The sequence below is a fragment of the Rhineura floridana genome, chromosome 9 (genome assembly GCF_030035675.1).
Source record: "Rhineura floridana isolate rRhiFlo1 chromosome 9, rRhiFlo1.hap2, whole genome shotgun sequence".
In the NCBI taxonomy this organism is placed as follows: Eukaryota; Metazoa; Chordata; class Lepidosauria; order Squamata; family Rhineuridae; genus Rhineura; species Rhineura floridana.
The window spans coordinates 60466734-60492825 of NC_084488.1; the positions used below are offsets into that span (position 1 = coordinate 60466734).

Here is a 26092-nt window from a genome sequence, read left to right on the forward strand (position 1 = left end):
CACTCTACACGGCATTGACACCAAAAACAATAATATTGTGTGACATCATGTTATGTGTTCATCCACCACACACTCCACAAAATTGGCTGTTGTTGGCAGGGGCATACAATATGATCCCATCAGGTGAGAAGATAAATGAAACTACATCTTATGGGGGAGCAGGCCCAAAGTGAGTGTATCACATCATTCTGGCCTTTGTATTTCTTCTGTCGTCAACCAGTAAGGAATCTCTTTTGCTGCATTGCAAATTTTGAGCATTTTCCTATGCCACCTGCTTAAAGACGTGAAAGACAGTACCAGGAAACACTGCCTTAAAACATGGGGATGCTTTATACTCCAAGAACTATTACAGATGGTCAACTGCCCAAGACACTGATCACTTAAGATGCTACTACAAAAGATGCTACAGGATCATGTATACAATGTGACTGTTGATGACTGAAATATGAGACAAGGGTACTTTCTGCATTGTACTCAATAGAAGTACACTTTTGCATTTCCCTCCATTCCATTACACAGCTCACCTCTCCAGAGTCCAGCAGGGTGAAGAGAAAAGGCAACCTCTAGATGAGAAAATGATTATACCACAAGCAATCAGTTGTGACTTTTTATTCGGTGCACACACCACATTGAATCACCACCTCAAGAGCAAAGCACACCAAAAAGCACAAGTTTTATTTAAAAAACAAAAAGTAGTACCTAATAGATGCTCTGAAGTTCTTTGCTGGCATAGGTGCCCAAACAGAATTTGCAGGTTTCTTCTTGGCCTGCTCCGCCCCCCAGGCAATGCTGGAACATCCCATGCTCCCTCTCTGTTGTTCAAGCAGGAGAGATATGGAAAGTGACTGGCTGGCTCATTAGCTCAATAGTTTTGCAGCTGTCAGTGATGTGGATGTTCCAGAAAATGTTAAATCAGAAAACTGGGCTGCAGTTGCTCATTTACACATTGCTTCAGCTGAGTCTTGCCTTTGGCAGAGAGGTGGGCTGGTTGTCTTGCCTGGATCTGTGGCCATGACTGCACGGCTGTCCATGGACATAGATCCCTGTCTTCCCACCCACTTAGTGGCCACTTGCAACCTTGTGTAGCAGATGCCACAAAGACTGAACATAAGAAGAGCCTGCTGGATCAGGCCAATGGCCTATTTAGTCTAACACGCTGTTCTCATAGTGGCCAACCAGATGCAGGAGACCTAGCTGCCTTGACCGAGTGAAAAAGTATTGGTCTTTCTTTGGGGAGGGTGTAGTCAGGATTTGGAAGGAAATTAAAGTCTGGATGGAAACATGTAGGGAAAGAAATGGGAGAGGATCTCTGGGAAATAAATGTGTAAAAAGAGAAAATATGTGTGGTATATGTGGGACACAGGGGTGCTGATTCAGGATTTAGTTGTTGCATTTAGATAAGGAACCCATGGCCCAAGATTAGAGAGGACTGGCATTATAGTCCAACCTATGGAGGGCCACAGCTTTCCCATCCCTAAATGAGAACATGAGAACCCTGCTGGGATAGATCAAATGCCATCTACTCCAACATCTCTAGCAGTGGCCAGCCAAATACCTCTAGAACTCAAGACCACAAGTGTGACCATGATGGTCTAATTGTGTTGTTTATTTAACTTAGGGCTGAGCCATAATTTCTCAGAAAATAATTTTCTAACAATTTTTTGAAAATGTTCTTTTTCAGACTCCTCCTGAACTGTTCTTCTCTTTTAATCCTCCCCTGGATAATATTTGGTGAATGGGCACCCCCAGTTTTACTATCTGTGAATTTTGGGCACAGCTGTAGATCCAGCTTTACTATTGTTTAAAATTATTTTAATATTGTTGAAGGAACCAATGGGCTTGGCCCCTCCTCCTGCCAGACCTCCTCTCTCAGCCCATGACTTCCTTCCTCCACCCATCATTTCAGTCAACATTACTTGAGCCAAAATTAAATTTATTTATTATTTGTAGTTATAGCTTCAAGTTATAACTTGGTAACGGACTGTTTCTGAAGTGAGTTACAAAAACACCACCATTAAAACAGATACAAATTATAATTAAAACCATAAAATAAAACCGTGAAGTCAACTAATAACAAAATTGACAAAGCAGCAGTAGAGAACAGCCATGCAGAAGGAAGGAAGACAACTGTTCAACCATAGCCTGGGTAAAGAGGTGTTGAGAAAAACTTGGAGAATTTCACTTCTGCCCTCAAGAATATCCAGAGAAATGCCACCCACAAATAGTTTGGAGAATTTCGGGAGACTGTTTTCACTCAACCCTAGTCAACTTCAGGAATGCCTAATCTTTTTTAAAGCCACTTAATAGCTGAAGTAGAAGTGACTTTTTTTTCCTTTGGCCAAAAGCAGCAGTGGACCCAAAATTGAATCTAGGTGATAGTGTCCTACCTGGTATACTTCAGATAAAACATGCCTGTCCACTGGTAACGTACTGTAATGCAGAGAAGTAGCTATGGGATTGTAAATCAGAATCCTATCAGTCAGTTAAAAACCTGGTGCAAGTCTACTTAAAACAGCACTTGTGTTTCACACCTCCACACTAACATTGGCAGAGAGCCTCAAAAGTACTTTAAGTGCCGCATGTGAAATTGTAGTTAAACTGATTGTAATCTGTTCTACGTCTGAACTAGGTATAGCTGGTAGGCAACCCTGTAGCCAAAGTGGAGATGCAAATGCCCCTCCCAAGCTGTGTCCCCCCATCCCAATTTTTTGGGAAATTGTCTTTTCACTTTGTGGCATGACAGACGACATCCTCCATTTAAAGAATGAGAGCTTGTTTTAAGAACAGAAGCAACTGAAGAATAGGACCCTCTGAAAAATTCAGTGAATGTGGCAGGGCGAGTGCACAACAAAAGCCTCATTTGGAAGAGCCCCCAACAGTCTGCTCACTCAAACCTTTCCCTGACTAAGCGTGGATTTTTAAAGATCACAATCACCCTATAATGACTTATGTGATCCCGAAAAAAACAGCCTTGTACATAAAGAGCGATCCAACTCATGGGAAGCCAGCAGAAGGAGTGCCAGCAGAGGAGGAGCCTGTGGGAAGCTCCATGGCATCTATTTGCTGTTCGGGAGCTGCCAGGCCAGCTAAACATCAGTTCAGCCGGGAGCTGCATGCATGAATGGGGAAATAAAGCCAGCTCTCCAAATACCCCTACCAGCAAGTAAGCGCTCCCCATTGACTTCCATTATAACTATTTTCTTAGACCAACCTTTTTCTTGGGGTAACTTTGGCCCAGATTGGGATCTGCAGGAACTCTCTGAATGGGAGTTGGATGTTGCGTAAGTCCCCCCTAGGCTCCTCCTTTGACATATCCCCAGAGCACCCCTTTTTCAGGCCTTACACTGGCTTCCACCAGCAGACCCTCAGTGGAGGCTTCCCCAGCGGAGGGTCCCAGCTCTGCCATGGCTGAGGAGCTTCTGTCAATGGAGCCCAGCAGGGCAAGGACCCTGCCAGCTCAACCAGGGGTCTGCCATATCCAACTCCCATCAGCCCAGCGTAAATATTAGTTGGATTGCACCCTTAGGCTGTAATTCAGGCCTAATTTCTGATTTTCCCAATGTGTGTAGCTCAACATGAAGCCTTTTCAAGGTTCAGTGACACATATGCATTTAGCAACTTTGATTTTTCTTGCATTTGAAAAATGAAGGACAGCTAACCTTAATTATAATTTTAAGAAGTACATTGCTTTAATTTTAGGAAAAACCTAAAGCTGCAATTGTTTGAAAGTATGATTTTTAGGTGCTGCGCATTTTCTCTCTCTCTGAAAAGGTGTATTGGGAACCTACCATTGAGAAAGCATTCTTGCATGTTTATCAAGCATTTTTATAAGTTTACGAAAGGAAGTCTATTATGCAGTAAATATTTTACAAAGTTAACAATTCGATCTCATTAACTTCTACAAGAAAGCTATGCATATTGTTCTCAGCACCACTCTTCCTAAATGCTTGACTTTGGTTGCATTGTAACGTGCTCTTACTCTGTTTCTGGGTTTGTTTTTGGTGTTGGTTTTGTCATGATACAAGGTTAAAACTTAGTTTTTGAGAAGACAAGTTCCACACTCATTCTTAGTTATAGCATGAACAATTCTGCTTGTTTTGCGTCTTTTGGTATCCCCTTGTTCAATGTAACCTTAATATCCTTTTTTCTTATGAAACAAAAAATATGCCAGTCATTTAATTCCTTGTGCTCATACTGAATTTTCTGTAAACTTGGCCTTCACATAGCCCATTATGTAAGTTAACACACTCTGCATGGAGCAGCTGCGGGGAAACGTCACTGCCTTTCCCTCCCGCTGGCTTTCACATCCTCTCCGTCAGCAAATGGGGAGGGGATTGACTGGTGCTATGTACCTCTTCCCCCTGCCCAAAAAATGCCCCACCTAGAAATGTACCTGCCCCACCTAACAAGGAAGGCTGGCTCAGGGATGTCTGGATTTTGTATTTCTGCCCGGAATTGTAAACCCTCATTGCCATCCATTGATCACTTCCTGCAGAGAAGAGGAAAAGAAGGCACTATCCTAATGGAAGTGATTGTGAATTCCAACACGGAAAATGCAAGTTCTAGATGGAATGGTGTTTTTCTCTCTCCAGAGGCCATGAAAGCATAATGATGTTCTGACGCAACCTAATAAGACTATGGTCACCTCCATACAGTCAGTATTTTGTGGGAGGGATTCAAGCACATACTAGAACTTTAGGTTTGTGCAATTAAAGTGGATTAAAGTGCTCTGTCATCCTGTGAGAGAGTGCAACAAGCCCACCTGACAGTGTGAAATAAGCCCACTTTTTTTTGTAATGGTCTTTTGGCGCTTAGGAAAGTGATAGGGAAATGCACTGAAACATGTGGGGTGAATGAGTATTAACAGGCCAACGTGTAAACTCTGTACACGCAAATCAGGATGAATATCCATTGCTATATAACTAGGGATGGGGGAGAAATTCAATCTAGTTCATATTTATAAGTGAACCTTCCAAATTTGCACTTTCCAAAACAATATGCATATTGAAACAGCCACCTTTTGAAATTTGCACTTTTCTGAATTTTACAATGCAGTTCTCGAGCCAAGTAATGTATACAAAAATGCATATATTGGGGTATAGTATGCGTAAAATGCATATCTTAGGGAAAATAACATGCAAAAATGTATTATATTAGGAGAAATTGCTTTGCAAAAATGTCTATTAGGCAAATTTGCACACAAAAAAGCATATATTAACACTGAAAAGCTGATGAATTTTCATGGGGACTTTTTTTTAAAGCAAACTAATGTGAAAATATTAAGAACTGAACAAGACTAGAAAAATGAGCAACAGAAAAAAACCAAAATGGACAGATTTGTTCATCCCACAGTTAGTTGCATAGTTAGACTTTGGAATTCACTCCCACAGAGGCAGTGATTGAAAAGAGGTTGGATTGAAAAGAGGATTAGACAAATTCATGGAAGAAAAGGCTATCAATGGCTACTAGCCATGATGGCTATGCTCTGCCTCCATAGGTGGAGGCAGTATGCTTCCAAATACCAGTTTCTGGAAACTGCAAGAGGGGGCAGTGCTTTTTGCACTTCCGTTGGGCAGCTGGTTGGCCACTGTGAGAACAAGATACTGGACTAGGTGAGCCATTGGCCTGATCCAGCAGGCTCTTCTTGTGTTCTTCTCCCTATGTATATAGCCTCCCTACACAAATGGGAACAAATGCTCAATAAAATCAGATATCATCTGTCGCATAAACTTTGAGCAAGTAAATCAGGATGAATACTCAGTAAATAGGTCATCTGAAGAAGCTCTGTGTCAAAACAGCAGCTTCCTACACTGCTAACTTTGCTTTTTGGGAACTGAGTGAGACATATAGAATGCAGTACCTTGAAAGGAAAAGTACAAAGAAGTTATGCAGGATTTTTGTGCAATATTCCCTAGACATCCATTGGTCTTTACCATTGGTGCTGACTCTGCCAGTAATCTTCTGGTCTGTCATTTGAATCTATAATACCATCCTTGTAGGTCCTGAACCCTGACTCAGCAGTATCAAACACTCCAAGAAATTCTTTGTCTGGAAGTGATTTTGTAATCTGGTTTCATAGCTCCTCTCTTCGGAGCATCACAGTGCTTTCTGATCCCCAAACATGCACAGTGACATGTGGTTAAATGCAGATTCCATGGCTTCAAAATCAAACAATTCTTCCTGCCCCCTACCCTCCACCAGCAGCTTTGTTTACTCTCTAGCCTGATTAAGATGAGTTATGGAGAACTTCAGAACTTGCAGAGTATTTTGTGACATTTTGGTTGGCCTAATGAAGATATTTCATTAATGTGGATTTTGCAATGAATGTCTTTTAGCTGTATTTCCTAGACAAAAGACACAGAATGAAATGAAATGAGCCTTTTTAAAGGGAAAGCTTTCTGAAAGTATTGCCTGTGCTTTATATGTGTTTGAGCATATTGCAGCTTTAGCGGGCTGGTAGCTGTTCTCAGCTACTGAAAACAGCATCCACATTCTGACATTGGTATCAAAATGCCAGTCCCCTGACCCACTCACAAAAGAGGACACAGATTTGCATAAAATTTGCATTTATTTTGTGGCTCATGCAAATTTGTGTCCTCTTTTGCAGGTGAAGTGGAGGCTCCAAAAATAAATCAATGGAAGCCTTTGTCATAAAATGTCTGACAGAATGAGAATATGTAAAGCTTTCCCCATAATTGTACCAGAGCTTGGAAGATTACTTTTAAAAAATAATAAATTACAGTTACAATTACATGGCCCAAAAACGTAGTAATTGCCGTTGCAATTACAATTGCTCTGAAAGTAACTGATTACTTTACTTTTTCTCAAAAGTAATCACTACAATTACATTTCAGTTGTTCATTTTAAAATGGCCTACAAAGTGCTGGCTTTGGCAGCTGCACATCTAAGTAGCCTAAAACAACATTAAAAATAAACACATACATACAGAGGTAGTGGATTCTTTTTATCCATAAGATAGCAATGGTGGTCTCTCCGCTGGTAAGGGAGGTGGGAAAGGTGGCAGAGGCCACTACTCAGATCTTTGCACATCAAACCAAGTGCAACACCCCCACCCCCCACTCAGCCAGCAAGCATAATCTCTCTCACTTAACCACCTCCCAGACCCTGCCCTGCCACCAACTAAGGGACACTCACCCAAGCAAACATTTTCCTGAGATGCAAAAAAGTTAAAATACTGCAAATGCAGCACAGTAGCCAGAGAGGGTGGTGGAGGCCACTTTACGTGTCAAGTGCAAACACAGTACTCTCTCTCTCTCTCTCTCTCTCTCTCTCTCTCTCTCTCACTCACTCACTCACTCACTCACTCACTCACTCACTCACTCACACACACACACACACACACACACACACACACGTCATCTTTCACCTCCACAGTTCTTTATCCCCATTCTACTGCTGCCTCCTTCTCCTCCTTTATCCATGTTCTTGCTCTCTGGAGCCTTTTCCCCTCCACTCCATTCTTCACCACCACCATCCATTTTTTTAAACAATTGTTTTCTCAACTCCATCCCATCTCACTCTCCACCTCCTCCCTTGTCGCCTCCTACCCACCCACAGAGCATGAGGGAAGAGCAACACTGCACAGAAGCCCAGTTTGTGGCACATGATTTTCATTCACAAATCAGAGGAACAGAAGACTTCCCCTGCTTCTCCCCCAAGTAATGCCCAAAAGTAATGCTAGAAACATTACAATTACTCCACCAAAGTAATCAAGTTACTCCTAGTTCTATTACAATCAAAATGTAAATGAATTGCCCACTTGTTCCTTAAAAAAGTAATGAATTACAAGTAATTTGTTACTTGTAACAAATTACTTCCAAGATCTGAATTGTACATACTACAAAAGGCTTAACCTGCTGCATTTCTGCCTTCCCCACAGCTGGTAAAGGCACAAGAATCCTGCTTTCCCCCAATGCCAACCTTAAACCAAAGCCTAGGCTGCAATCCTGTAGCCACTTACTTGGAAGTAAGCCCCATGAAACCATTATGCTGTAAATTAATTAGATAGTGAATTCTTCATTAGTGCCTAGTCTTTAGTTCCTGCACACCAGGAGACATACCTAAGCCTATTTGCAAACTTTTCACATTTTGCATTTGTCTTTTTTGGGGGGGGGAGTATTTAACATCTTATTGTATTATTTGCAGCAAATGACTGATCTCAGATGAACCTACCACAGGAAAGATTGTTGGACAAAAAGGAAGGACAAATTCTGGTGATGTCATGGATTAGAAAACGAGACACAAGCACAAAAAGTGCCCTAAAGGGAAGGAAAAAAAGAGTTTTTAGGACGCTGGAGATTCCTATAACCTGATGTCCAAAAAACTCACTCATCACTCACAGCTCTGACTTCAGTCATTGGGTATGAACACTGAAAGGTGGGAGCAGGCTGGCTCATTTTGCAGAAATGGCTTTGAAGAGTACCTGCACATTGTGCTTAAAATGTCCTTTCTAGAGTAGACATACTTTTTAATGGAAGCTCAGAGTCTAGGCGCCTCAGAGTCAGTACCCCCTCTACCTGCTTCTCACTGGTCCTGTGCCAGCCTGTATCCCCCTCCCCAATTAATCCAGATTTACAATTGTTAGGGAAAATCCAATACATTAAGAAAAATTGTTGTCACTTATCTGTTTGCAGTTTTAAACCTGCATTTGGGACTCCTCCAGATGACCTCTTTATTGAGCACCCATCCTGATTTGCTTGCATAAATTTACACAGAGGTCAGATTATATCCTGTCTTTACTGAGCATTCATTCTGATTTGTTTGCAGGGAGGTTATACAAGGTTATCATCTGACCTCTACATAAACTTTGTGCAAGCAAATCAGCATATTCATCCTTCATTCATCTTGATTTGATTTCAGGGTGTTTATAAATCTTCCCATTAATAATTAGTTGATTCCACATTTTTCAGTGCATTTCCTTATTACTTCCTTAACCACAAAAACTTTTTCCTTTTTTAAAATGGGTTTTGTTGCATTAGGGCAGGTGTGGGTAACTTTGGGCTGTCCAGATGTTGTTGAACTACAATTCTCATCAGTCCCAGCAAGAATAGCCAATGGCCAGGGACTATGGGAATTGTAGTTCAGCAACATCTGGAGCGCCAAAGGTTCCTCACACCTGCACTAGGATGTCAGAACACTTTAATCCATTTTAATGTATTATTTATTATTATTTATTAAATTTATATCCCACCTTTCCTCCCAGAAGGAGCCCAGGGTGGCAAACAAAAACACTAAAAGCACGCTAAAACATCTTAAAACCAAACATCTTAAAAATCTTGTTAATTGCACTATCCTGCATTTCCTGATATGCACTTGAATCCATTTCACAAGATACATTAAGTCTAGAGGTGCCCCTGGAGGCACTCTTGGTAGCCAACAATGATCTGTTCAGGTCAAGGTCCTTGGTATTTGCATAGATGCAGCTACACCACGATGTCTGAATTCTTTTTAAAAACCTATTTGAACCTGGTTAATATAGTCTCTGATAAAGCTGAAACCAAACACTTCAAAGTAATTTCATCTCATTTAATTTTGATTGCCTCTCCGCAGGCAGTAAATGACAAAGTTTATACCTTTGCTAAAAGGTTTCAGCTGTAATTATCAATGATAGTTTTTGTGTTTGCTTGTTTTGCTTGTGTAATTTCTAGTGGTTAGAAGAAAATTAAGGGATTCTGTCAAGAAATGTTTTGGACACAACACGGTAAATGCAGATCAATTTTCTTTTAATGAGATTGAGCCAGAGAAAGAACAATCATGTCTATTTGAAGTGGGTGGGGTGCACCATATTAGATGCAAAGGTCTACACAGTTTTATACCTTACAGGTTATTCTCACATTAAATTTGGTGTTCAGGTATGGCTATCCAAATGCAGGCCTCACATTGAGTATGAATGGGCAGAGCAAACACATGTGAAGTTCAGCCTTGTGCTGCTGGCATGAAAATGTATAACATGATCAATGTGGCCTAGGTGTTTATTAGTCCTAGCTATTACCACATTACTGTGGAAGTGGGGTATGGAAGCAGCAACAAGACCACAAGATAGTTATGCATTGGACAGGGAGAATGGGATGGGGTGGGGCAAACAGAAGGAGCCAGTGGGATGGAAGAAGAAGACAGTGTGTTTTGTAATTTGCCAAATGGGGTGCACACAATACATCTCAACAGCTGGGTTCCCATTCATTTGTGTTACAGCCAGCAAGTACATTACGATTTTCTTCTCAATTGTCCTTGTCACTACTAGCGAGCATATTACAATTACCTTTCACAATCCCTGCCATGCCCCCTCCAGGAACATGATATTCCCCATTCACCCACACTTAATTACACACACACGCACACACACACGCACGCACACAAACACACCATATGTGAGGGGGGAAAGTTCCAGATGCAAAGGCTTGTTCTCACACTGTCACCACTGCTAAGAGCATCATAGTAGCCCACACAAAGAGCTGCTGAGATGAAACCATTTTAATTTTCTGCAGGGCAAGGATTTGAATTTGAATAGAATCTCCTTTCTCCTAAAGGGATAAATAAATGAAAAACAAAAACGGAAGGACAGTTTATAATGTCATATCTGTTTGCAGGATGAGAGGAGGCTGTAATTTGGGGGTAAGGAAGTGTCTCTCACACTACTGAAGCACTGACTTTATCATACCTTATTGCAGGGGTAGTCAACGCAGAGCCCTCCAGAAGCTCTGAACTATAGCTCCCATCATCCCTGACCCTGACCAACTCTGACCAACTCCCATCATTGGGAGCAAAGACTATAGTGCTATAAAATGAAACATACATGTAAATGGCCAATTGGCAAGAAAATCCAACCCAGTCACATTTGACTTCAAAAGAGAATTGCTAAAAAGAAAGTTGAAAGCCAAAACCAAGAGAGTCTAATCACTCCAAAATGCTTAGGGGTTGTTTAAAAGCACAATATTAGAATCTCAACTGGAGAGTATACCACAGATCAGGAAAAGTACCACCCGGGCCAAGAAGATGCCAGTGTGGTTATGAGCAGAGTCAAAGAAGCTATTAGAGGCAAGAAGGCTTCCTTCAAAAAATGGAAGCCTTGTCTGAATGAGGAAAATAAAAAGAAACAAAAACTCTGGCAAAAAAAAATGGCAAGAAAACAATAAGGAATACTTTAAAGAAAGAATTTGAGGAGCACATTGCTAAAATTATAAAAACCTTTAAATACATTCCAAGCAGGAGATCATCTATGGAGGCTGTTGAACCATTGGATGACAAGGGAGTCAAAGATGTGCTAAAGCAGGATAAAGAGAATGCAGAGAAGCTAAATGAATTATTTGCATCTGTCTTCATAGCGGAGGATATGGGACACATCCCTGTGCCTGAACTAACTTTTGCAGGAAGAGAGTCTGAGGAACTGAGGCAAATAGTGGTGATGAGGGATGAAGTTCTAGGCTTAATAGACAAAATAAAAACTGACAAATTAGCGGGTCTGGATGACATCCACCTGAGAGTTCTCAAAGACCTCAAATGTGAGATTGCTGAACTTCTAACAAGAAAAGGTAACTTGTCCCTTAGATCCACCTCCATACCTGAGGACCAGAAAGTGGTCAATGTAACACCAATCTTTAAAAAGAGATCTGGGGGATTGCAGAAATTACAAGCCAGTTAGCATAACATCTGGCCCAATAAAAGTGGTAGAAAGTACTGTTAAAGCATACAGAAGAATAAGCCTTGCTGAAGCAGAACCAGCATGGCTTCTGCCAGGTTAAGTTCTGTCTCACTAACCTATTAGATTTCTTTGAGAGTGTCATAGCACATAGATGGAGGTGATCCAGTGAACATAGTGTACTTGGACTTTCAAAAAGCTTTTGACTAGGTACCCCACCAAAGACTCCTGAGTAACTTTAGCAGTCATGGAATAAGAGGAGAAATCCTCTTGTGGATCAGGAACTGGCTAGGAAATAGAAAACAGAGAGGAAGAATAATGGGCAATTCTCCAAATGTAGAGATATAGAAAGTGGAGTCCCCCAAGGATAAGTGTTGGGACCTGTGCTTTTGAACTTGTTCATAAATGATCTAGAGTTGGGATGAGCAGTGAGGTGCCCAAGTTTGCTGATGATACTAAATTGTTCAGGGTTGTTAAAAGAAAAAGGAATTGTGAAGAGCTCCAAAAGGACTTCTCCAAACTTAGTGAACAGGCAGTAAACTGGCAAATGCAATTCAATGCAAAGAAGTGTAAAGTTCTGCATATTAAAGCAAAAAATCTTAATGTCACATACATTCCTGGGGTTTGAACTTGCAGTGAATAACCAAGAACGAGACCTTGGGATCGTAGTGGAAAGCTCGATGAAGATGTCGGCCCAGTGTGCAGCAGCTGTGAAAAAGGCAAATTCCATGCTAGGGATCATTAGGAAAGGTACTGAAAATAAAACTGCTGCTATTATAATGCCCCCCCTCTAGGATGCACACCTTAATATGGTGAGGGGGTTTGAGAGTGTTGAAGAAGCTGACAGCAATGCCATCAGGAGTCTAGACCAAGAGGCTAGACTCCTAGCAGGGTCACCCAAGATGGAATGGTCAAAGCTGAGACACCAGACTAAGAGGCATCCAAACTCAAAGGAAGGCAAAGGTAAACCACCCCTGAATACCTCTTACCACGAAAACCCTATGAACAGTGTATCCAAAATGCAACACAAGATGGTACTGGAAGATGAGACACCCAGGTCAGTAGGCACTCACCAAGCTACTGGGGAAGAACAAAGGACAAGTACGAGTAGCACTGAGACTAATGATGCAGCTGGGTCAAAATGGAAAGGAAGCCCAGAGGCTGATGCGCACAGATGCAAAAGGAGAGTCCTGAGTTGTACGATGCACATAATAGGAATATGGAATGTGAGAAGCATGAACCAGGGAAAGTTAGAAATTGTCAAGCAAGAAATGGAACATATCAACATTACAATACTTGGCATGAGTGGATTAAAATGGATGGGAATGGGACATTTTCAATCAGGCAACTGCAAAATATTTTATGCAGGAAATGAGAAATTAAGAAGAAATGGGGTTGCTTTAACAGTGAGAAGTGATATAGGAAAACCAATTAAGAGCTATAACGCAAGGTCTGAGCAAGTTATATCAATGAGATTTAATGGGAAACCTATTAACATAACCATCATCCAAGTCTATGTTCCAACAGCAAATGCAGAAGAAGATGAATTGGAGAGATTTTACACAGAAGTACAGGAAGAAATTGATCGCACATCAAACCAAGATGTGCTGATAATCATGGGGGACTGGAATGCAAAAGTAGGGAACAGAGAAGAACTAGTAATTGTGGGGAAATAGGGCTTAGGAGATAGAAATGAAGCAGGAGAAAGACTAATGAATTCTGTGAATCCAATAATTTGTTTCTTGCAAACACATTTTTTGAGCAATCGAAAAGATGACTGTACACATGGAAATCTCCAAATGGTCAATATAGGAATCAAACTGGTAGCAGAAAACAAGACCAGGAGCAGATTGCGGTACAGATCATGAACTGGTAATATCGAAAATCAGAGTAAAGCTAAAGAACAACAACATCAAGCAATCATAACGCTAAAATACAATTTAAATACCATCCCAGAAGAATATACAGATCAAATAAGGAACAGATTTAAGGCTTTAAACTTATTTGACAGAGAACCAGAAGAACTATGGAGTGAAGTCAGAGACATTATCAGTGAAGAATGCAAAAAGACAATACCTGTAGTTAAAAAGAGAAAAAAAGACCTCAATGGATGACTGAAGAAACTCTTAAATGGTTAAAGAGAAAAGGAAAGCAAAAGCAAAAGGAGATAGAAACAAGGTTAGAACCCTAAATGCAACTATACAGCGACTAGTATGTAGGGACAAAGAGAACTATTACAAAAGTTATTGTATAAAAATAAAAGAGGACAACAAAAAGGGAAGAACAAGAGCCGTATTCCAAAAGATTAGAGAAATGAAAGGGAAATTTAATCAACAGGGCAACATACTGACTGACCAAAATGAAATAAAAGGAAGATGGAAGCAATACACTGAAGAACTCTATAAAAGAGATGCAAGGATGACAGATTCATTCAAGGAGGAACAATATAATGAAGAACCAGAAATTTTAGAATGTGAGGTGAAAGGTGCTCTTAAAATACTTGGAAGAAACAAATCACCAGGAACAGATGGAAAACTAATAGATTGCTACAAGCTGCTGGGACTGAACCTGTCCAAATTTTGACAAAAACTTGTCAACAAATATGGAAAACTAAACAATGGTTCACAGGCTGGACACGTTCAATATACATCCCAATTCCAAAGAAAGGGGATCCCAGGGAATGCAGTAATTATTGAACTATTGCCTTAATATCCCATGCTAGTAAAGTAATGCTCAAGATTCTACAACAAAAGCTGTTACCATATATGGAGCAAGAAATGCCAGACGTCCAGGCTGGATTTAGAAAGGAAAGAGGCACCAGAGATCATATCGCAAACATATGTTGGATAATGAAATGGACCAAGGAATTTCAGAAGGAAATCACTCTGTGCTGTAAAGATTACAGCAAAGCCTTTGACTGTGTAGATCATGGAAAACTATGGAATGCTTTAAAAGAAATGGGGGTGCCACATCATCTGATTGTCCTGATGTGCAGCCTATACTCTGGACAAGAGGCTACTGTAAGGACAGAATGTGGAGAAAGGGTGTGAGACAGGGGTGTATTCTATCACCCTATTTGTTTAATCTATACGCAGAATATATCATACGGAAAGCTGGAGTGGACCAAGGTGGAGGTGTGAGGGAGAAATATCAATAATTTAAGATATGCAAATGATACCATATTACTAGCAGAAACCAGTAATGATTTGAAATGAATGCTGATGAAAGTTAAAGAGGAAAGCACAAAGCAGGACTACAGCTGAACGTCAAGAAGACTAAAGTAATGACAACAGAAGATTTATGTAGCTTTAAAGTTGACAATGAGGACATTGAATTTGTCAAGGATTATCAGTACCTCGGCACAGTCATTAACTAAAATGGAGACAATAGTCAAGAAATCAGTAGAAGGCTAGGACTGGGGAGGGCAGCTATGACAGAACTAGAAAAGGTCCTCAGATGCAAAGATGTATCCCTGAACACCAAAGTCAGGATCGTTCAGACCATGGTATTCCCGATCTCTATGTATGGATGTGAAAGTTGGACAGTGAAAAAGGCGGATAAGAGAAAAATCAACTCATTAGAAGTGTGGTGCTGGAGAAGAGCTTTGCGGATACCATGGACTGTGAAAAAGACAAATAATTTGGTGTTAGAACAAATTAAACCAGAATTAACACTAGGAGCTAAAATGGTGAAACTGAGGTTATCATACTTTGGACACATCATGAGAAGACATGATTCATTAGAAAAGATAATAATGCTGGGGAAAACAGAAGGGAGTAGAAAAAGAGGAAGGCCAAACAAGAGATGGATTGATTCCATAAAGGAAGCCACAGACCTGAACTTACAAGATCTGAACAGGGTGGTTCACAATGGATGCTGTTGGAGGTTACTGATTCATAGGGTTGCCATAAGTCGTGATCGACTTGAAGGCACATAACAACAACAGATGAACCTCTATTCCTATGCTGTGCTGGCTTTCTTCAGCTGTCCTTTGTGGAATGTACACACCACATCTGCATAACCAATTGACTGGAACACTGAGTGGCCCAGATGTATCCTGTTCTCCTGCTAAACAGTACCAGCCTAGAACTGATTTTTAATGTCATGAGAAAGGTCTGAAGAGAAATAGTTGAAATACTGAATGGAAACACCAGTTTTGACAACAATCAGCAACGCCATCACATAGTAATTAATATAGTAATTAATCTTTTAAAATAAATTTGTATTGATTTTTTCTGACTGCATTACATTTACAGGCAATTGGTTTATCTATCCATATGAGAAAGACAACTTATTACTAAGAATTTATTTGAAGACTGTTATAACAGTCTTAAAATGAGAAAGGGTTTAAATTTAAACACTTCCAGTTCCATTTTATGATTTTATCACAGTATTTGACCATTTTTATTGAGGTTTTTATTGAATTAATTTCAGACAATTCACCCTAATAATTGTAAAGAGGGCCAGCAATTTTTCAATTGTGGGTGTATGTGTGTAATTGTATAGCTCATTTATCTCTGCCATCTCTTTCCTGACTCTCTTCCCCCAGCCAAGCCTAAAATCCCCGTGGATATTTTATCTTGGGATCCTGCAGGCTGTGTGCCCTTATCTCTTCTTGCTACAGACCTGCTTTGGCCAGCATTTAAGTATCTGAAAGAGGATGGAGAAAGAAAAAAAAAGCAAATAAACACACACCAGAGGCTTCCCTTACAAAGTACAGTAGTGAGCTGTACTCACCAGTATCTGGGCAGCTGATGTACAGATGATTGGCTTGCAAGCTATAGATGTTTTGTTGATTGTCACAAATGAACTGCTTCTGCAAAGGGGAACTGACTAAAACACCCGAAGAATTGCTTCCTACTGACACTTAAATTCTTCACAAATGCAATTTTTTTCAAAATATAAAATGCAAAGATTTGAATGTCAAAACAGTTTTAAGATTTCACAATGTGACTTAAAGATACTTCTAAAGAACTAATGCAAACCAAGGGGGTAGAGGAAGGAGAACCAAAAGAGGATAAACCACCATATCCAGGACTCTGCCACGTGTGCAGCGGCAGTGCAGAAAGGAGGGTGGAGTGGCACTTTTCCTTTCCTGGGCACCTCAGGTGTTTTTTTTAATTAAAATTTTGACATGATTGATGATGATAATATGATTATGATAATAATAATAATAAAAAGAAAAAGATGTTTCCAATGGGTGAGAAAATGCACATACCAGCTCCAGAGCTGGCATATGTGCTCCCTGCCTCCTGCCCCCATCACACATCTTTTACCCTCTGCTGATGTTGGAAATACAGTGTTCAGTTTATCAGTACAAAAGTCTGTCTCTTTCTCTCTCATATATTGGTTCTCCTGAATTTAGTTCCCGTTTCTTGTACCTGGCTGATAATCTTGGTAAACCTAAAGAGTTATAGATATATCAAACTAATTAAACATAGCAGCATTCATGTAACCGGCTTCCCAATGTTTGTCTTCTATTCATTACCAACATGGAAACACCACTCTGAACACTAGTGAAAGTGTTTTATAGTGACATCTTTTTCCCATTGGGTTTAAATTAATGGAGCACAACACAACCCTATTGTAAACGTATGTTTATTACATGCAGCAAGTAATATTTCTTTCTACCAAACTCTTACACTATGCAAAATTCTGCTCTCTGTTCTTACTTTTTCCCCTTCCTGTAGTTAGATTTTACTACAGTTTCAAAATTAGATTTGTATGAATAAACCTTTCAAGACCAGCTCTGTCCATCTTTTCCCCATGCCTTAATTATATTATAAAACATTTTGGCAGGCTTTTGTTTGGACATAAGGGTGAGTTTGCATTGCGTTTGGGAACAGTCATTATCTGTTATCCTCACCTCCCTAGCAGGGCTGTTGTGATGATAAACGAAAGGGAAAGAACCATACATGCCATCTTGGAGGAAGGGAAGGATACAAAGCTAATAACTAAAATAATTTAGGGAGTCCTTGACGGGAAAAACAAGCAGGTCTGTTTCTAAAGTACTGAAACTCCCTCTGTTATTCCTGTGATCGTACATTTGTAGACATCTTAGGGAAGATGGAAATCTTTAGAATCTGGCAGTGCCCAATGATGATGCCAATATGGGAAACAAGGAAGAATACTTATGGGGATAGGTGGATCTGTCAATCCTGGTTTCTTCCGGGAAGGGTTGCTTTGCCTGTGCTGCCTCTGAGTCGAGCTCTCGTCTCAGAAGAAGCTTTTTTAGCTTTAAAATCAGTCAGAACGCTCTTTTTGACTGATAAAGATTTTCTCCCGGGCAGGGAGAAACGTAGAGATTAACCACAAAGCCTGTTTTTGTGGGGAGGACTGGATTTCATTTATTTATGAGAGAAGGTTCAAACTGCAATGCCGGTTCTCCACATTTCCACAACTTTTTGTGATTTTGTTTTAAAGTCCTCATGAAAAAGCAAAATAATTTTAGGACAAATTTCACCAAATATATACACTTTTGTATGCAATTTTGTCTAATACGCACATTTTTGCAAAGCAATTTCCCCAAATATAATGCTTTTTGTCTATTTCTTCCTATATAATATTTTTGTAAGCTTTCATATGTAGCATGACGTCGCGAGGTGAGGCAGTGGTGGTGCACGAAGCACCCAGCAACATCAGTGCATGAGGCACACAAGTCACCTGGTAGCAACGGGCGAGTCACCTGGCACTGGTGCCCATGGCAAGCAGGTGAGCAAGTGAAGCACCCAGCAGTGGCAGGCCCTTGGTCAGTTGGTCGGTCACTTGGGGAGAGGGAGGGGGACCTGTGGGAGAGAAGGTAACCCATGAAGAGGAAGGGCTGGTGGCCTATGAGGGGAGGGAATGAGCAATGGTGATCCATGGGGAGAGGGAGGGAGAAGCGCTGGTGACCCATGGGAGAAGGGAGGGGAGCACTGGTGACCCATGGTGGAGGGAGGGAGGGGGAGGGAGAGAGGTGGGAGTGCTGGTGACCTGTGGGGGATGGGGGAGCTCTGGTGACCAGAGGGGGGAGGAGCACTGGTGATCTGTGTGCAGGGGGAGGGAGGGGGAGCACTGATGATCCACAGGGAGGAGGGAGGGGAGTGCTGATGCCTCGTGGGAGGTGCCCTGGTAACAGTAGGTGGGGTTGGCAAGTGAAGCAAGCAGGGGAGGAGCTCCTAGTTCACTAATTTATTTATATGCACACTTTACCCTAGTATATGTCCTGCCCAGAGACAAAGGTACCAGACTGAGGCGAGGTTTGTTCTGTTTCTCGTTTTGTTAATGTGTCACATCCAAAGCGGTGTGCTTCATAAACCTGTCTATCCTGACTCACTACTTTCCCTAACTAATCTATCTAAACAGTCTCTGCAGTGTGTGGGGTGAGCAGATCTAGAGTCTGGGAGGGCACCTGCTTAAGTAGGGAAGGTCTTCTCGGGTAAACAATGGTTCCACTGGAGTTCCACTCTCTGAAAATCTCTCTTCTTGCGCCTCCTCATGCGGGGCGAGGGGGGGCACGCGCTAGTTGATAGCGCGACCTCAGGAAGCGGGAAGCTGATTGGTGGGGAAATGTTTGAAGTGCCAGGTGGGGATTCCTGTGTGGGGTTGGCGCGCATGAAGGGTCACTTCCCAATGGTTCAGACGGTGAACTCGCAGGTGGGGCTGGACCTGCCTCAATGCGGGTGCTGGCTGAGGAATTCTGCAGGCTGGCAGAGTCCCCCCCTCCTCCAATGCCCCCAGGGACCTTGTCCTCATCTGATTCCTCTCCCTGATCTAACTCCCCCTGTGCCTGGGGCACAACATCATCCCCCCTCCATGCTCCATCTCCTCCACCCCCTGGGCTTGTGCTTGTCTGGGTAGGCATCATGGAACTCTCACCAAATCCAGCCCATGGACATCATCAGCTGACTCCCACAACGCTCTGTCTGATCATACCCCTTCCAGTGGATCAAGTATTGAAGTTGCCCTTGTCGCTTCCGCGAGTCCAAAATCTACTCCACTTCATATTCCTCTTGTCCATTTACAGCTATGGGGGGTGGAGGCACCTCTGGTATCCTGTGGGGATAAGGAGGATGCTCTAGGGTAAGCAGGGAGAAATGAAACACAGGATGTATCTTGAGAGAAGGAGGCAATCTCAGACAAAAAGCCACTGAATTGATCTGGGACTGAACTTCAAAGGGACCCACCTTTCTGTCTTCCAGTTTATGACATCGTGCCCGTGTAGGCAAATAACAAGTGGACAGCCACACCTTGTCTCCCACGCAGATTTCTGGCCCCTCCTGTCGATGTTGATCTGTAACTCTCTTACAGTCGATCTTCACCCTCTAACTGTTTCTTCAACAACTGCTGCATCGCCTGAAGCTCTTGCACAAAGTCCTCAGCTGCTGGAACAACGGGACTGACGTTTGGGGCAGCAAAAGCTTGAGGGTGATATCCCAGGTTGGCAAAGAACAGGATCTGTTGCATGGTAGTGTGGACTGCATTGTTGTAAGCAAATTCCGCTAGGGGCAAAAATGGCATCCAGTTGTTTTGCTGGTAGTTGACATAACAACAGAGATATTGCTCTCTCAGTCTGACCGTCCATTTGCGGGTGATGGGACAATGACAGTCTCAGTTCACTCTGCAGGAGTTGCCACAAAGCGCACCAAAACAGAGCCATAAATTGTGGACCCCGATCCGAAACTAAGCTGTCTGGAAGACCATGCAAATGGTAAATGTGCTGCACATACAGTTGAGCTGTCTCTCGTGCATTTGGAAGTCCCAAGCATGGAATGAAATGAGCCATTTTAGTGAAAGCATCCATCAACACCAACACCATTATCTTCCCCTGAGAAGAGGGGAGGTCAGTGATGAAGTCCATAGTCACCATCTGCCAAGGACCCTCGAAAATAGGGAGTGGTTCTAAGAGTCCTGCTGGCCATCCCGTGATGTGTTTGGCTCTGGCACAGGTGGGGCAGGACTGGACATAGTGCTCCACCTCCTGCTTCATCTGGGGCCACCAAAACTCTCGGTGATTGCATGCAAGGTTTTAAAAACTCTAAAGTGCCCAGTTGTGGGAGAATCATGACACTGACGCAGGACCTTGGCCCTCACATCCCTGGGGGGCACATACATAGTGTCATAATGATACAGCACCCCCTTCAAAGTGAAGCCCTCTACACTTCCAGGAGGCTGCCCCTCTAGTTCTGAACACTTCTCCTTGACAAACAGATCTTGTTCTTGCGCCGAACGCAGTTCCTCCACCCAGGAATCCTGGCACACCCCTGCCACTATCTTCTCGAGGGGTATAATAAGTTGCAGCAGTGTCAGGGTCAGGTTCTCCAGATATTCCAGTTTGCGGGACAAAGCGTCCACCCACTAATTCTGTACCTGGGGCATGTAATGGATTTTGAAATGGAAGCAAGCGAAGAATTGAGCCCAGCACACCTGTCTCTGGTTTAACCTACGGGTGGTGTGGAGACTCTTCAGGTTCCAATGATCAGTGTGCACCTCTATGTCATGCTGCACCCCTTCCAAAAGATGTTGCCAAGTTTCAAAAGCATCCCAGATGGCCAACAACTCTTTTCCCCACATGGTATAGTTTTGCTCAGAACTCGTCAACTTCTGTGAAAAGTATGCACAGGGTCTCAGACCTGCCCCCTCTCTGAGCACCACTCCAATGGCCATGTCCGATGCATCTGTCTCCACCACAAAAGGGGGGTGTAGGGTTCATGTGTTGCAGTATGGGTTCCGAGGCGAACCAAACCTCCAGCTCCTTGAAGGCTCCTTGCATGGCATTGGTCCAGTGAAAGGGAACGGAACCTTTCAGGCATTCCGTGAGGGGTGCGGTCTTGTCGGAGTAATTAGCGATGAACCAATGGTAGTAGTGGGTGAACCCCAGGAACCGCTGAAGATCCTTCTTCGTTTTGGGAGGCTGCCATGTGACAACGCTGTGGACCTTGCCTGGGTCCATCGCCACTCCGGTGGGAGAAATGCGGTACCCCAAAAAGTCCAATGTGGTTAAATCAAAGCTGTACTTCTCCAGCTTGGCGTAGATGTGATGTTCCCTGAGACATTGTAATACCGCCTGTACATGCTCATCATGCTCAGCTGGGGAGTCCAAATAGATGAGGATATCATCCAAATACGCAATCATGACCTAGTCCAAATAGTCCCTAAATATGTCATTCATAAAGCTCTGGAACACCCCAGGTAATTGGATAGACCAAATGGCATGACCAAGTACTAAAACTGTCCATATCGGGTCTTTAAGGCAGTCTTCCACTCATTCCCCTCCTTTATTCGTACCAGATTGTAAACCCCCCACAAATCCAACTTGTTATAAATCTTGGCCAACTGCAGTTGCTCCAGCATCTTGGTGATGAGCGGCAAGGGTTAGCTGTTGGGAATGGTGATCTTGTTCAACTCTTGGTAGTCATTACATGGGCGTAGCTCCCTGCTCTTCTTAACGAACAGCAAAGAGGCCCCAGCCAGAGACTGGGATGGTTGAATGAAGCCCCTCTTGAGATTAGTTTCCAGGAATTCCCTTAGTATTGCCAACCCTGGTTCTGACAAGGAGTAAATCCACCCTGAAGGGATGCACGCCCCCGGCATCAAATTTATGGCACAGTCATAGGGTCAAGGGGGGGGACTGATTGGCTTCCTTTTTGTAAAACACATCCTTGTACTCCTTATATTTGTCAGGCAAGATGACTCCCTCCTGCAGTGGAACTCCCACCATGATGTCAGGAGAAGTCTTCCGCAGTTGGCAGTGCTGATGGCAATACCCAGAGGTAAACACCACCACCACTTCTTCCCAGAAGATTGTGGGGTTGTGCTGAACAAACCAGGGCATTCCCAACACCACTGGAAAATGGGGAAGGGACGCTCTCCACATGTCCTGGAATTTCCATTCTCAGCATCTCCATCGTCCTGGTAACTGTTCCTGACTTTAAGGACCGTCCATCAATGGTCTCGACAGACAAGGGCTTTTCGAGTGGGCATGTCATGCTCCTGAGCAAAACTCCAGTCCATAAAACTTGAGGAAGCCCCACTGTTGATCATGGTGGTGACCTGGAGACTTTGCCCTGAAGGTAGAATCAACCAGACTGGCAGGTGGAGGGCAGGCTGCGACGGGAGGGGCTGCTGGTGAGGTCACGGTGTCTGCTTTGCTCCCAAATCTTTGGCCTCTATGAGAGTTGGGATTTGGAATTTTCCTGCACCAGAGCTCTTTCTCCTTTGGAGGGGCATCCTTGGGCTAGGTGCCCCCCTTACCACAGTACAGACACCCCCTCCCTCCTGTACTTCTCCTCCTCTTCCTCCAACAGGCATGGTCTTGCCCCTCCAATTTGCATGGGGTCCACCCCTGACAAAGTTGAGGTTCCCACACTAGGTGCAAAATGGGTGCAGGGGAGAGGTGTGGGAGCCTGGAACCATGGGATTTCTGCCCTGCGCTCCAAGTGGCGACCTTCAATCTGGCTGTCTATCTGCGAGCCTCCGACAGCTCATCTCACAGTGAGGCTTCGCTAGGTGACAGCATGACCTTAGGAAGTGGGAAGCTGGTTGGCAGGGAAATGTTTGAAGTGCCAGGTGGGGATTCCTGTGTGGGCGGGGTTGGCACGTGAGAAGGGTCACTTTCCAATGGTTCAGATGGGGAACTCACAGGCAGGGCTGGACCTGCATCGATGGGGGTGCCGGCCGAGGAAGTCTGCTGGCCAGCAGAGTCCCCCCTCCTCCAATGCCCCCAAGGACCTCATCATCATCTGACTCCTCTCCCTGATCTAACACCCCCTGCGCCTGGGGCACAACGGTATATGTATTTTTGACTTATTACTTGGCTGGCAAACTGTATTGCAAGCTTCAAAAATGTGTGAATTTTGAAAGATGGCTATATTTTGGTTCACATATTATTTCAGAAAGTGAATTTCTCTGTCATCCCTAAATATCTATCAGGTTCTCTCCTATTATTCTGTTAGTCCACTCCATTTCCAGTACAAATCCTCTTTGGCTTGGAGTGGCTTGACACACTTCAGTGGAGTAGTTGGAGTAGCAAGCTCCAGCTTGTGCAGGATGCAACTGCTGAACTGCTGATGATGGGGCAGATGGCTGGCAGCATTTGATACCCCTGCTAAAACAGCTGCACTGGCTGCCCATATGGTACCAGGCCAGGTTAAAGGCTTTTGCGTTTATATACAAAGCCTGAAACAACTTGGGGCCAGGATACCTTCAAGACTACCTAAGTCCTTATATCCCATCTCAATCACTGTGATCATCCAGAGGAGCACTGTTAGTTGTCCTGTGTTATAGAGACGTGACTGGCCCCTACCAGAAGTTGGGCATTTAGTGTCACCGGTCCCATGTTGTGGAACACTCTCCCAGCAGAAATTCAGTAGACATCCTTGCTTTTGACTTTCAGGCATCTGTTGAAGACTTTTTTTGTGTGGACAGGCCTTTGCAGCGATTTACATTGTGTGTTTTTATTAGCAAGATACTTTAATGATTATTTGTATTTTTATAATTTATTATTATTATTATTATTATTTAAAATATTTCTATCCCGCCCTTCTACCCTATAATAGGGCACTCAGGGCGGCTTACAAAAATAAAATCAAACATGTACATAATAAAATTGTAAACGGTAAAATCACAAAAACATTAAAATATATTAAAATACATAAAATACAATTAAAATACATAAAATACAATATATATATAGTCAGACAAATCAACCTCACAGGGTTTTGGTAAATGGAAAGTGAACCACGTATGCCACCCTGAGTTCCTTGGAGGAAAAGATGGGATATAAGTCAATAACAAATTTTGCATTTGCTACCAGTTACCAAGCTAAGGGATTTGATGAATTGAGAAGGAACAAGTGTGTGAGAGAACTCGGGAGTTGAAAATGCAGCAAGGCTGAATCAATTCAATGGTTAGATGAATTAACTGAAGCGTTAATTGATTAATGACCCTTAACCAGTTCCATAGAGAGATGAATTAACTGAGGCTTTAGTTAATTAATTGGTGAGGACAATGTTTCATTTGGTGGGGCTGTAGATAAAAAAGCAAACTTGGTGGTTTTTGAGGCAACATACATTTGTTTCTGGTGTGCTTTGATTAATGGAGTGCGTGTGAAAAATGCAGTTATCTTTTGGTTTTTGTACTTTTTGCAATTCAATTCTTGGTTCAAAAACATATAAAATGCATATTTTGGGGTAAAGTATACAGTACAAAATGTGTATTTTGTGAAAGTTAGGCTTAAAAATAATGCAAATTTTTGTGTTTTTTTTAAAGAATTGATTGATGAAGTAACAGAAGACGGTGGAGTTATGAATGATCATATGTGAAACTGACATAAACTGTAAATAATTACAATTACAATTAATCCCTACAGTTACAGTTAATCCCTACAATTAACTGACCTTTCTCCCCTCAAATGCAAAACACTGATGAAGAAAAGCAGATTATCAGATGTCTTCAGCCACTGAATTGCAACTGAGTTAACTACCCTCTTTAATAGCAAATAAACTGTTCAAAATAAAAAAAAACCTTTGTAATGCACTCTACTAGTAAGATTAACACAATGAGCATGTCCGTATCTGGCAAGCACACTCAATTTTTCATTTTTTCCCCTTCATAGTCAAGTGTAGCAATGTCTGCTCTCTCTGTGCGTGTGTGTATGTGTGTGATTTTTTTGATATAAAAAGCTTAATTCAGGATTCTCAACAACAGCAAAAAGACAAAATAAACATAAACAGGCTTAGCTGAAATTGATGTTAAAGGTTCAAAATGGTCGAGGAAATGAAAAGCAGAAGAATTTTGAAAATGGACCCACTGTGTGTGTCTTTAATCTCTCTGGGGGGGAAAGTATCTTGTCTGTACTTAAACATAATCCACACCCAACACTTGGGGCAATACCGTCAGCTCTTTGTTGAAGTACAAGAAATTGAGACCTCATAAAGAACCAACATTTCTGCTGATGGTGCTGCTGCAGGTGTCCAAGTTAGAATAATGTGAGAGATGCCTGAAAGTCTTGATGATCAAGGGCTTATTATAGAACCCGACCTAATTGGCTGTTCCAAGCTGTTGAGTTCTTAAGTTCTTTTCTGCATCTGGGCTTGCCACATTTAACCTTCACACGCTTAAAAACAAATAGTTTAGAGATCATCTCCATTATTTTTCATGGGACATATCCAGGATCCTTCATGCTTAAGTGAGAAAAATAGTTAACAAAATATTTCTAGAAGTTCAGGATTGGTGATTTGTTTCCAAAATGAGAGTTGCTAAAGTATGCATTTGCCTTTAAGTCTTGCCCTTTGCTCTGATGATCACTGATCTTGATTTGATCTTGATCTTGATCCTGATTTGGAGGGTAAATGTGGGGACGGGGTGCTCTGCTCTTCATGCATTTAGAAGCAGACTCTTCTGCATTATTGTTTCTCATGGTTTAGGGTTCAACTAAGCATTAAAAACAGGTTCTTG

The 26092-nt window shown here is 42.4% G+C and overlaps 1 protein-coding gene across 13 annotated transcripts in view; it reads right to left on the reverse strand.

The window, feature by feature from the left end:
* Positions 1–26092, reverse strand: part of NPY2R (neuropeptide Y receptor Y2) — a 117154-nt gene that overhangs the window by 27913 nt on the left and 63149 nt on the right. For 2 of the 13 annotated variants that reach the window (XM_061584547.1, XM_061584542.1), the window contains one exon: positions 700–812. The exons of the other annotated variants lie outside the window; for them this stretch is intronic. The gene's annotated coding sequence lies outside the window, so the exon portion shown is untranslated. The remainder of the gene's footprint in view (positions 1–699; positions 813–26092) is intronic. 13 annotated transcript variants of the gene reach the window in all.